The following is a 13,595-nucleotide window of genomic DNA, read 5'->3' as shown; positions in this document are numbered from 1 at the left end:
CCCTGTAGGGACATTATCTTGTAATATTGATATATTGACAACTGTTATATAAAACTACCAGCGAATAAGAATATAATCCACAAATACGATTGCATGCTCATTTTATTTTCGCAATATAAATTTTTTAGGCAATGCTGTGACTTGCTCGCACACATCCAGTATCTTATCACTAAAAGTTGGACAAGCACTTCTGAAGGAGTATACTGGTGGCTGTATGTGTTTCTTTGACCTACTGTCTTGTGTGCTATAAATGTGTATAAAGCTGTTATCACAAAAGTTTTTGTTTTTATGTAGTGTTATGTTTTTTCGACTACCTTCAGACCTATGTTTAAGCAGCCCTTAACTGAACACTGATAGCTGCAACAACAATATAACCACAGACCACAGAAAAGTTAGCACTTTATCTGTATGACATGCACTGGGCTTTTCAACTAACGGCAACTGCTCCGGAAGTTGGGTGACGTAGTATTGATTAATTACCACTTAGGGCTGAGGTCGGGCTGGAGGGCTGGGTCATACATACAATGGACTCTTACCCAGGAGAACACAGTTTTTGTCCTGTTCAATCCAATCCAATTCAATTCAATTCAATTCAATTCAATTCAATTCAATTTTATTTATAATGCCAAATCATAACAAAAGTTATCTCAGGACACATTACAGAGTAGGTAAAGATCACACTCTATGACCTATTTATGATTTACACAGACCAGACAATTCCCCCATTGAGTACGGTGGCAACGAAAACCTTCCCCATAACGGGCAGGAACGTCGGACAGACCGAGCTCTGTGGCGGGCGGACATCTGTCTTGACCTGTTGGGGAGGAAGAAATGAAGAGAGAAAGAGAGAAAAGATGGACAGATGGACAGAGAGAGACAAAGAAAGACAGGCAGACACACTTCCAGAGATACAAGCAACCACAAAAGTGACTAAAGTGATAGCTAAGGAATGAATATGACTTACAAGTTACAGTTAATACAGCAGAACAGCAAGAAACCGGCACAGCTATAGTGACGGAAGGTGGCAATGATAATAATTATGGTGGCAAACATGGAGTTGAATTAGTAACATGCATTGATGAGACATGAATGATACACACAGACAGGATAAAAGCTCAGAGTATAAGCAACAGGATTTTCCCCCGGCAGACTAGGCCTATAGCAGCATCATTAAGCATAACAACATCAGCTTGTCCCATTTGATGGGTTTACAGTTAAAAACCTGGTGCGTCCCATACGGACGCTTAACGCAGAAAATGCACCAAGCAATGGTGAAGTGCAGTCAGTGGCAAGCTACCATGCAATGTCTATGAAAACCTGTGTCAACCGCTCCGAGCTCAGCCAAACTAAAAGTTGGGAGAAGTGCTGTGAAAAACATATAGTTAAATATAATGTTTGTGGCAAGCACTACATAGCTCTTGGCTGGTGTGTTTTTGGCATGAGGGTGCCTTGTGCAGCGATGTCAGACGCCTAGGTCATGTGACAAAGCGCCATGTTTGACGCCAAGGGAATAAGAACAAGATGTGTTAAATGGCTTCTCAGGTAGAATTTCATGTCAATCATGGTGGTAAAGCCAGACTAACAAACCTCATTCAGTCCTGGAGAACAGTGTCACTTCCAGTATGCTTATGTTGGTGGGATAAATGACTGCTAAGCTGAAACACCAGTCAATAACAGGGACTTCATGAAAATAGAGCATTTGGAAACAAGTTATGTTGGCTGTTAGAAGTACGTTGCCTATCACAGAGCCTATTCTGCATGCAAAGGTAGACACACATAAATACCTATGCATCAGAAGATAATACAAGTTTAGATGAAAGCTCTCATCAGAGAACAGGATATTTTTTCTCATTATAAATAGGGCTCTTATGTGTTTAAGCATCTTGTGATAGTCATTGAAGGCTGCAATCAGCCTCTAATTATCGCTCTTTACATCTCAATGAAGAAATCCAGCTGCATCATAAGATCTGATGACACAGGAGGAGGAGTTACCATTATGAGTAGCAGTAGATGATACTTACAGAGACAATTACAGGGTGATTTCTAATTATCTGAGCAAATCAAGCAAGGATTGCACTAAGTGCTCTCTTTTTGTCTCCACCTGCTTGTGTCCTCTGTTTAGACAGTGTTTTCATTTATGCTCTGCACCATGCAAGAGCTTGTGAGGGTTGGCATTGGCATTTCTCTTTTGATGCTGGATTGAAAGCACATAACACGAGGGCATTCATCAAAGGGCCTCTATTGTGTGCGTGAGATTGAATTACGATTATGAATTCTTTTTAATTATTTTCCCAAGCCAGTTATGCTTCTCTAACTCCTTTTCCAGCTCTAAAGAATCTAAATGGACAAAGAAAAATATTGATTTACAGAAAAAAACACGCTTATCAGTGCTTCAGATATGAGCACAGTTTAATTTTACATCAAACCAATATTCAGTCTAGTCAGAGGACAGCAGTGATTATTCTGCCCATACTCAATCACCATTAAACCATTATTTCTCCATCCTTTATCTTCACAATGCCCTCTCTCTGTCTGTCTTTCTGTCTCTCAGCCTCCCTATGTGTGTGTGTGCGTACGTGTGTGCGTGTGTGTGCGTGTGTGTGTGTGTGTGTGTGTGTGTGTGTGTGTGTGTGTGTGGGTGTGTGTGTGTGTGTGTATGTGTCTACATCTTTGTCTTTTTCATTTTCTCTTTTCAGTGCAGTCTGTATTGAGCAGCCCACAGCATTTGGATGCAAGATGAACTTTGATAAGAGTTAATGAGAACACAGCATTGTACGGAGAAAGAATGGTTCGGGCTGCACTCAAGAGCCTCCTCACCAGGAAATGGACCGTAAAGAGCTGCAGCCACCCACTCCTCCCGGTTTGGAGGAGGAGAAGAGGAGAAGAGGAGAAAGACAATAGAATCAGGGAAAGACAGGAGAGGACGGGTGTGGAAGACAAAGAATGCAAGAAAAGGAAATACATGATTAAAGCATTTAAATGTAGAGACCAGGGAACAAACATAATGATAGATAATTACTGTATTTTATATAATCCATAAGCTTTAGAACAACTAAATTCTGTGCTCAGTTACTGCATGTCCTACTGTATATAGATGATTCTATTATCCCCCTGGTGTTTTTAAAAATGCAAAACCAACTCAGTTAAGACAACTAAAAAGTTCAACAAGTTTAAGATATTAAGATATTTGGTTTGAAGGGTCAGTTCTTCATTTAACACAAAGAACTCACAACTACAGCTGTTCTGAGCTATTTTGCACCAGCATTAGTACAAATGAAACATGAACTAATGCTGGTAGAAATTCAGCATAGAGAACTGAATTATTCACCATATTGTCACATACAAAAAAATTAGCATGAGCTGTAACACTATGAAATTATAAAATACAGTATGTTACTTTTGAAACCATATCAGTTTGATCACATATCATTAGAAATATCTATAAATTTCTTTATATTCCCAGTGAATTGCGACACTGCCCAACAATCCTTAAACAGGTTCTACCAATTAGATACATTGCTGCTTACACTGACAACCAGGAAAAGCACAAATAATTGTGTCTCCATTGGTTAGCAAATTATTTACCATTGTTTCCTTGTCAGACATGATGTCCTTTCAGGATTGAACAAGCTTTTCGTGCAAATGCCAACAAAAGAACTGATACAAAACGAAAACAATCCCCCTGCAGAAAGTGTCTATGCAGCAGAGCTAAGCACACTTTATTCCCTAAAACACACAAAAATACACAGTGTTATACATTTTAATTTTTCTAACATTTGAATGCTTCTAATTTGTAATTTAAAGGTCACATCTGATCCCTTCACAGTCTGTCTGAACAACATGAAAGATTCATGGTTAACATTTCAGCACCTAAATTACTTAATTAGACTTTTCTGAAAACAAAATGAGAAAAGAAAGATGAAAGTTAAAGTCAAAATCCACACATACATGTAATATTAAAGCGTGATAAGAAAAACTGACAGCCATCTTGAGGCAGCCATCTTGGGTGTTTTTTTTTAGCATACACTTGTCAAGAAAGATCAGGGGGAATTCATCACACACAACAGTCGCTTCCTGGTTCACAATTTGCTGCCAATCTTAAATGGAAAAGCAATTTCCCCCCCAAATCACAAAATTATTTCACCAACTCAACAAACTTTTACTTGGCAGAGTAGCCATTTCTTTACATGAAATACTATTTTAGAGCAAAAAGTTAAGACAGCATCCAAAATGACAATTTATTTTCCAAAAGTCCATTTCCTCGATCTATGAAACTCACCTAAACCCAAAGAATTTGAGCGAGAGAAAGCTTTCTTCCAGATTCACCCCTTTGTGAAGAAATGGCTTCAACTTTGGCTCATCATGCTTATTTTTAAAACATTTCTTAATATGAGTGTTATTTTTGCATTTCGATAATTTCTTTGAGATGAGGTGTGAAGTATTTTAACATTTTGTGTTGTGAATACCGCAAAAAGGCAAGGTCCATGAGCAAGTTGTGAGAAAGAGACTGGAGGGTGTGAAGGAGGTCAGCTCACTCCTTCTCCAGTTAGGTGAAAAGTTCTGTATTAGTTCTGTTGTATAGTTGGTTTTGGGTTATGGGATATGGGATATGTGTTTATCATCTAAATGTAGGACTTACCCTTTCTATTAGCAATGTAGTTTGACCAGGAAGTATATTGTTTTATTAATTCTGTCTTTTGTCTGTTTCCTTTGTTCTTGTATTGATGGCATGTGTTTTATACTCACACAAAAAAAACTGTACGAATCTGAGCTTTGAACCAAGTTTCCAGATAGTTGTGTTCATTTTGATTCTCCAAGCCTCCCAGAAGTGCTGGCTCACATCCTGATTAACTGGATCTGGAATGTCAACTCCAACAAAGGAACATGAAAAAATAATAATAATGGGGGTTAAATGATAGAATCTGACAAGAGACATAACCATAAATTATTGTAAGATAGTAGAAAATAAGGCTTTGAAGATTACTTGGAGTAAAGCAGTGCTTGACAGAGGGGCCTCCATCTTTACCTTCTGTTGAGAAGGACCCCAAACAGCGAGAGAGGAGCTGAGGAAGAGAAAAAAAGATCAGGAGGCGAATAAGTGGAAAATCTAGAGAAGGCTGCTGATAAATGAATAAATAAATAGTTAAGAGAGGAGAGTGCCTCTCAAGGATGTCATATGTAAATTGAAAATGACAGCTTCAATTAAAAATGTAATCATTCTGTCCGTTTTCTAATTAAAAGCGAAACGAGTGATAGTTTTGACTCATTAACTTCAAAGAGGGATGCAGTCTGACAGGGTGGGGGGAAGTGTGTCATTTGCTGAACAGAGAAGAAGCGAGCAGATGAGAAGTGGTGCTGAGGACTGCTGCACCGGGTGAGGATAATCTGCAACCGTTACTTTATATGAGAGAGAGACACGACTCTTGGTCAGTGGATGAGTGGTTAAATGATAATAACCAGGAAGCTGTGAGCGACTACAGTATTGTCATGAAGGTTGTTAGGCCTGAAAAAAAGTATGTCTACAAGATAACAATAACATATAACACATAATCAAACATGAAAAGACGCAACCTTGTTATTTTTTATATAATCCCTTTTGCTTCACATACATTCAGTAAGACCACAGACCACAGTTAACATCTACACTACTAAGTTTTCATTCTGAAACGATGTTTCAAAACTAAAACGTTTCAGTCAACACAAGCATTTTAGCTCCCTATAAGAAAGATTCTCCGTCCATAATAGCAAGCCTGATACGCATATCACGTGACCATTCACATACACTAGGCATAAAGGAACCAAGATATAAGTAAAGAAACAAGGAAATACATTTTTTTGCATTTTTTTACCCTTAAAAAAATAGCATTACAAACCATAAGTTAAAAATACTTCCAAGGTAGAACAGCAATGAGGGAAAAGTAAGACCAGAGATTTGCTTGGACCAACAGCAAACTGCTTTGGATGATATTGCTCCATTAAAAGACTGTACTCAGCTCATATGGACCGGAGGTGTCTGCTACACCAATAAATTCTGGAGGCTGTTATCTATTCACATGGTAACGGTCGCCGCCGGTACCCCTTGGCATTACTTTTTAACTGTCTGGGAGTTGCAAAAACAAAACAGATGTTACTTGGTTAGGTTTAAGCAATACAACTATGTGGTTTAGGAAACGATCATGGTTTGGGTTAAAAGACTAAGGGACATAATGTAAGAAAGTCAACTTAAAAAGGCATTGTTTCACATGGTGCGCAAACTTGGGTCTCCCGTTTGAAAGTGCTGTTTGTGTCTGACACTCAGAGACACTGGAATAGCGTGGATGCAAGGCATAAACGTAACAAAAGATATATGCTTTTTAATCGAAAATACAGCAATGTGGGTGTAGACTACATGCCCAGTACCAAACAGCAGACAGACAGAGTTAGCACATAGTGGAGCATTAAGCAGCTCGTAGTTGGTGTCAACCAAAAAAGAGCAAATGCAGTAGACATCTGCATTATTTCCTTTTGCATTACACCTTTGCTAAACACATTATTCAGCTAGGTTCAGGAGTTGATGTATCAGTATCAGTATATGAAATACAAAAATCTGTCAAAAGTGTGCTCTTAATGCCTGAAACTTCTTTGATATCCAACATTTGACAAGTCTACTACTGTTACTACAAAAAATATTTTATTTATAAAGATGACAATTAGTTGGTGAAAATGACAGGAAATTCAGCATACATGAGAACAAATGTCATAAACATGTCATCTAATTGTTCCTTATTAGACCAATGTTTCTGCTCCCTCTGTGGTATTTTGTTCTGGTATCAGGGGTTAAATCAAAAAACTATTTGTGAGCCTGAAAAGTTGTCCAGGAGGACATATCTAAAATGTATTGAATTAAGTAATATATGAATTTAAAACTGCTCTTTGTCTGAAATCAGAACTTTAAGCCCTGTGGCATGCTTTTGCATGTTTTTCTCTGATTTCAGGCTTCTCTTTTACTGATGCAGAACAATCTACTTAAGTTAAGAGTGGTGGTGGTAGTGGTGGTGGGGTTCTTCCGAACTGGGCAGCCTGAGTGAACAAGGCTATCCCTGACACAGAAAGATAGGAGCGTGGAGGATGATGAATGGGGCTGTTTGAGAATGCACACCCTCTATTGTGTCTCACGGCACAAGGCAAGGAAATAGGCGATAGTAAAGTTAACTAAAGTTTTATATTCTCACAATCTCTGAGCATAATTCAATCATCCTTCTAATTGCTTCTTCAGAGCCTGGCCAATATAAGCTGGATTATTCTCTGAGGAACCTGCAGTGTTCTTCATAGAGCCAGCTTTCTTTGTTCAGTACATCACATGTTTGGAAACGGCGTAGAGTCAGTGTGTGTGTGTGTTCTGTATCCGAGAGATGCTCCAGGGAGGGACGGCTTCATCCAAAACTGAGATCGCTGAAAGAGTGCCAAGGCACACTGTATTTCATTGCTGTGTTACTACAAATAAACTTGAACTTCCTTGAGTTTCCTTTATATAATATCCGTAAATTTCACAGCCCTATTACAAGATAGTTGATTCTTCTCTATTATATCCAGATCTTGAAACTTACACACTGGAAGAATAAAGACAGTGGTGCTAAAGAATGGCTTTTATTGAACAAGAGAGTCTTAAGTGTAATAGCTGGGGGCCGGAAGCAAAGTAGAGTGAATGAGGTGCCAGTTAAAGCTTTGTGAAATGTGTAGCTGGCCGCAGGCCTCATATCATCAGCCCGGCCAAATCACGCTGCAGCCACTGATACCCAATACTCGAAAAATGAGGGAGCATTTCACCACCTGGGCACTGTCACACTGATTGAGCCCTTCCCCTATTTATTCACCACTGATCACACATACGGCATGTATGCATGTGCATCCACACTCACACAAAAACCACTGGCTTAGACCTGGACTGTTGTCTGTCCAATTGAGTTTGCAGGTCCAGTAGCAGAATATAATGAGGTTTTCACACTGAGATACTCCAGCTCGAGAGAACAGCGGGGGAGGACGGTGTGTGGGGGAGTCAGTGGGTGTGACATGGAGAGAGAGAAGGGGAAGGGAAGAGAAAAGGCACTCAATGATAATGTATGAGCTGTCGGCAGTGCTCTATGGTGGGGGAAAAGGGTGCAGTGGTGCATTTAAAAAGAAGATTATCGTGTCAAGATACAGCAGTAGTGAACACTGATATTCACTGGGCGTCTGGGTGTGAACCCAGAGTGGCTAATCAGAAGAAGTAGGTGCTGGCTCTTAGTTGTCTCATAAACTGACCAAGTTGAGTTGAAACAGGGACCAACCACTAATGGTTTCCTTTGTGTTTCACAGCTATACTGTCTCTTAGAGTTTAAGTTTACATATATGGTTATCGATAAACATTAAAACCAGCCAAAAGTTCTTCTCTGTCTGACACCGTAGGCCAACAGTTAACATCATGTTAAGGCTATCTACCATGGTAATTGGCCATTTCTACACATCAATCAATCCACCCTATTCTCTTCAGCAGGTTCATATGATATCTCACGAAAAGTTATGCACAACAATTCATAATGATACATTACATAATATGACGGAGTGAAACAGCAGCCGGGAAGTGTAACAAAAGGTTCGGACAGTAATAAAAGAAAAGTTAATGAATGATAAAGCATAATGTGGTCGTCAGATCGGCATACAGCGGAAGTGTCAGTCGGTTGAATGGGGCCGTCCGGCACGCAAGTAACCAGCCATGCCCTTGCTGAAACAGGACAAGGACACCGCAATTCCCAGGATTAAGGATAACACAAGAATTAGCCTTAGATCAGTGGTAGCTATAGGAAAAAAAAGATGAGCCATTTCCCTAATTTCCATTCTCATTTTCCAATTGTCGTACATTATAAATTTGCCATGTGAAGCTGTACCTGAACATAAACAACATGTTGAGTCCTCTCCTTTCCATTTATTGAGCTTTTTGGAAGATGGAAGCATGTCATAAACTGCTCCTGGCATGAATTCATTTCCCTGCCGTTTTGATTATTCTTTTCCACAGACCCTGCTTTGTCTGTGAGACTACACATCTGGCAGTCTGTTCCTGCCTCTGAATCTCCTCTATCACTAATTTCCTCCTACTCACTACTGTTGCTTTGCCTCATTCGGCAGTGCTATGCTCAGTCCAAAACCCCCATGCCCATGCTGTACCAACTGGACAATATCTGTATGTCTAAAGTGTTACCGGAGCCTGTAAAACAGACTCCTCTGGGTTCCACATGACTTTCCCTAACCTGTAGTGCTGTGCTTATTTTACTAAACATAACCATGGAAAATATTTGGGCAGCAAAAGCCTTGGTCCATGTTAACTTCCTGTCAGTTGATGTCATTCACTGCAACAGGTAATAAACTTGGACACATTTATAATGTTTATGTTTACAACTTTGAAAAGGTCCTGGAGACCAGGAGATCCGGCCGCCCGATACATGATGGATACAACCACAACGGGCAGGCCTTGCAAAACTCTGATCAATCAATCAAGCTAGGCGGCCCTAATCAAATATGGACCAAGATCCTGTTACTACATTGCATACTTATCACTTAAAATGTTGTGAGAGTTTGTGACCAGGATGCCGTGTTCATTAAAGTCAAAAACCAACCACTGCCCAACCCTCTCTCTCTCTTTCTCTGTCACGCACACTAGTTGAGCCTCCGTCCAAAATGTTAATTTCAACCAGCTGACAGTTGACTTTGCTACGAGCTAATTGGCTGTTGCAACAGGTGACATGTCTTATGTTCTAAAACCACCTGCTGGCGATTTGACAAGCTGAGTCACAGGCGACAACGTCAGCCATTTTGAGTCCAGACGAGACGGGTCAGTTCACACCGCTGCATCTTTTACCTGCAACATACTAAAATTGTTTAAATTTGTTGCGAATCTTTGGTCTGAACTGGGCTTTTCATCTCTCTCCTCGACTGTAATCACTCCACTGAACATGACCCAGCAGTCGATAAACAAAGTGGATAAAGAAAATAAGTGCCCCTTTAATTCAGTTCTAAACAAAATGGAAAAAAAGGAAACAGAAACAACACAAACCAGAAAAGAGTACATTTTTAAAGTTTTTACCACAATGGAGGTGCACTTGATATTGAAAACATGTACATAGGCCCTATGTGCCTGATGTTGCCTAACTCTTGGCTAATCCAAAAATGTTGTGGAGCGTTAATAGAGCTGAGGCATTTCAATCTTTATGAGAATTCAGCTGTGACCTGCTTTTAAATTACTCTGTTCCTGAATGCAGTCAGTGGTTTCTGTATAAATGTGACAAAGGGTGCTTAGTTATCAATATACCACCTACTTCTTTTGCAGTTCTTTGTTATATGTATATATACTTAAAGTTTCCATGCAGGAAAACCTTTCATATTTATTTATATGGCAAGTATTTATTTTTGTGTTTGTGTTTTTTATGTTTGTTTTTAGTCATTAGTAGCTGACTGCTTGACCTCAGCATGACTGCCATCCTCCTCATGAGAGTTCATTAACACTATACAGCCCAGAGACTATATTCTTTGCTATGTGGTCAATTTATCAGTTGACTAAGCACAGCTTGAATATGTCAGCTAAACAAACCTTTTTTTTGCCAGATGAAGTTTCAACGTAAATATATAGTTATATTACAGAAACCCTTCCTTAGGGAAACAACAATAAGAACCATGTGTTTTGTTATGTTTCGTTTTTTAAAAAGAAAGGTTTCTCAGTAACTTTTGTGAAATAAGAGAACACTAATAATTTCCATAAGTATCTTCAACCTTAATGGTTAATAATCTATGTACATGTATTCTGTTTATCTCCAAACCTGCTAGTTTAACCTAATGTAAAAAATAAGATAAGATAAGATAAGATAAGATAAGGTAAGATATGATAAGTCACACCTTATTGATCTCCAGCGTGGAAACAACATCAATAAATACAGATAATTATAGAAAGAAGCTCTCATGATGGCATCATGGCAGCCCTCCTTAATGTGCGTCAGGGCTCCACAAGTACAGCTGATTATTCTGTTGAGTTCCGCACCTTGGCGGCAGAATTAAGATGGGATGAAAGGGCTCTGCAGAGTATCTTTTTTTAAGAGGTTAAATGAGGAGGTCAAAGACAGCCTGGTGGGAAGACCGTTTACGGGAGCTTATCTGTATCCGACTGGTTATTCCCGTTGCTCGCTCCCAGGTGCTCCAGTGGGGTCATTCTTTCCGTCTCGCCTGCCATCCTGGGGTCACCAGAACCTTGTCCCTTCTCCGCCATCTATGCAAAAGGATACCCAGGAGTTTATCCAGGCCTGCACCACCTGTGCTAGAAGCAAGGCTGCTCATCATCCTCCTGCTGATTTCCTTCGTCCATCCGCAGTTCAGCGGAGGGCCAACCAGGACCTGGAGACCGCTCTCCATTGTGTTTGTGCTCGGAATCCCTCTTCTTGGTGTACACAACTTACCTGGATCGCATACGCTCACAATTCCCTTACCTGCTCAGCCACAGGTATGTCACCTTTTGGGGCCTCGTTAGGCTACCCACCTCCTCTCTTCCCTGCCAAGGAATCGGGGATAGGGAGGGCCGGTCAAAGGGTCTGTAATCCGCCCTCGCCCCTCACTTCATTGGCCCGTATGAAGTCAAGGTGGTAATTAACCCCTTTGCTGTTCACCTCTAACTCTCCTCTGCTCTCAAGATCCACCCCACCTTCCATGTCTCCCAGCTGAAGCCAGTGACCACCAGCACGCTGTGCCCTCCTGCCGTTGTCCCACCAACCCCCGATGTGTGGGTGGTCATCAAGTCTTCACGGTCAGGAGAATCCTGGATGTGCAACGCAGGGGGTGGGGTTTCCAGCACCTGGTGGATTGGGAGGGGTTTGGTCCTGAAGAGAGGAGTTGGATCTCCAGGGCCCTGATCTTCATCCCAGCTCTCATCAGGAACTTTCATCCTGACAAGCCCTGGAGCTCGTTTCTTGCATTTAGGTCCTAGTTTCCCAGTGTCCGTTCATTACAAAAGCAGGTAAATAACAAGAGGTAGTAGTGAATAGTGAAGGATATGTTCTCAGCTAAGCTCCTGTTTATCAGCTCTAGTTTGTTTTTACTCTCCTGCACTCAGAGTTTTTTTGTTTCATTCTCCCTTATTTTATTTATTATTTACCCCCTCCTGCACTCCCCCTCAGCCCTTTCTGTTTAGGTGAGTCAGTCAGCCGGGTTGCATCAAGCAAGATTCTGCTCCACTACCTCTTTCACTCCCTATTGACCTTCTCTCACGCCCTTGCCTCTCTGCTGTTTCTCTTTTTAATTCCTCTGATAAATGAAAGTGAACCCAAATGCACCTATGTGTTAAAACTGGATGAAGCAATGAACAAACTTTATTTGGTCTAGAAATCTATAAATAGTCAGCACATTTATTTCTGGTGCGTGTTCTTGCACATACAGAACTGCCTGTGCACATTTGTGATTTCCTGTGTGTTTAACAAGCTGCCAGGAGCACTGTTTAACTGTGCTGTGGTAGCTCAGACGTAGAGAGAGGTGGATTAGGTTAGATGATGGGCCTATGAATGTATGAATGGGTGAATGTGACAAGTAATGTTTAAGCACGGTGAGCGTTTTTTTGTATGTTTGTCTTTTTAACAGAATTTAGATACATATCCAGAAAATTAGCCCCCTCATTCTGTCACAGCTCAGTCTAAATCAAAAAAGCCTGCTGCCATTTTATCCTCGTGTTCTTTTTCCAGACGTTACATTTTATATCAGTCTCCCCAAATCAGAGCCGAGAAGGCTGCACCCACACAAGGCAGCGGGAGGGCTTTGTTGCAACCTGTGTGTTCTGAAGGGAATATCAATGCAATAACTCATTATCTTTTATCTGAAAACATGATGTTTTCATTATGCCAGTATAGCTTTATGTTAATCTGGGTTCAGATATTTTGATATATTATTGACTCAAATGGTAGTTTAGTTAACACACGGAAACAAAAAAAACAGTTACTGAATCTAATTGTACTCGCCAGCATTTAGATCACAAAGGTCTTTGTATGTTATTATAAAACAGAAACAGTGGTGTTCACATTATGTATGTCTAACTCAGTGAACCTTATAGCGTGTCGGCCCAGGGTTAATTCATCTCCTTGTCACATGACTGATAGCACAGTTATCCAAGGGTTAATAGTTTAATAATACAATTGTGCCTGGGTTAAGTGTAGTGTGAAAAGAGGTAATAATCATTTTAGAGTTGACTAAGATTAAAGTTAGGCTTACAGCCAGTCTTACTCTGTGTTGGTGGTTAAAGAAGCTAATTAAACCTACATGAAAGCCTCTCCTCGGGAGCCAGAGAGATTAAACACCATCATGTGTAATCTCTCTCCAGCTACCGCACAACAGAAATGGAACGATAGACAGCATGCACAGTTTGCAATATTTAAAAAGTGATTCAGCTGTGTGTGTCTTCAGATACTGTATTAATTATAATCACGATCTCAGTGATGTTAATAACATTGTGAAATGTAATAATAATGACACTGAGATTTATTAGAAGCTTCAGTGTGTTTACATGTAGCTCACTTTTTAATATGGCCCACATTAGGTTGCTGTTTCTGTGTTGT

This window comes from Echiichthys vipera (assembly GCF_963691815.1).
Source record: "Echiichthys vipera genome assembly, chromosome: 1".
Lineage (NCBI taxonomy): Eukaryota > Metazoa > Chordata > Actinopteri > Perciformes > Trachinidae > Echiichthys > Echiichthys vipera.
Note: the sequence above shows the minus strand (reverse complement) of the source record.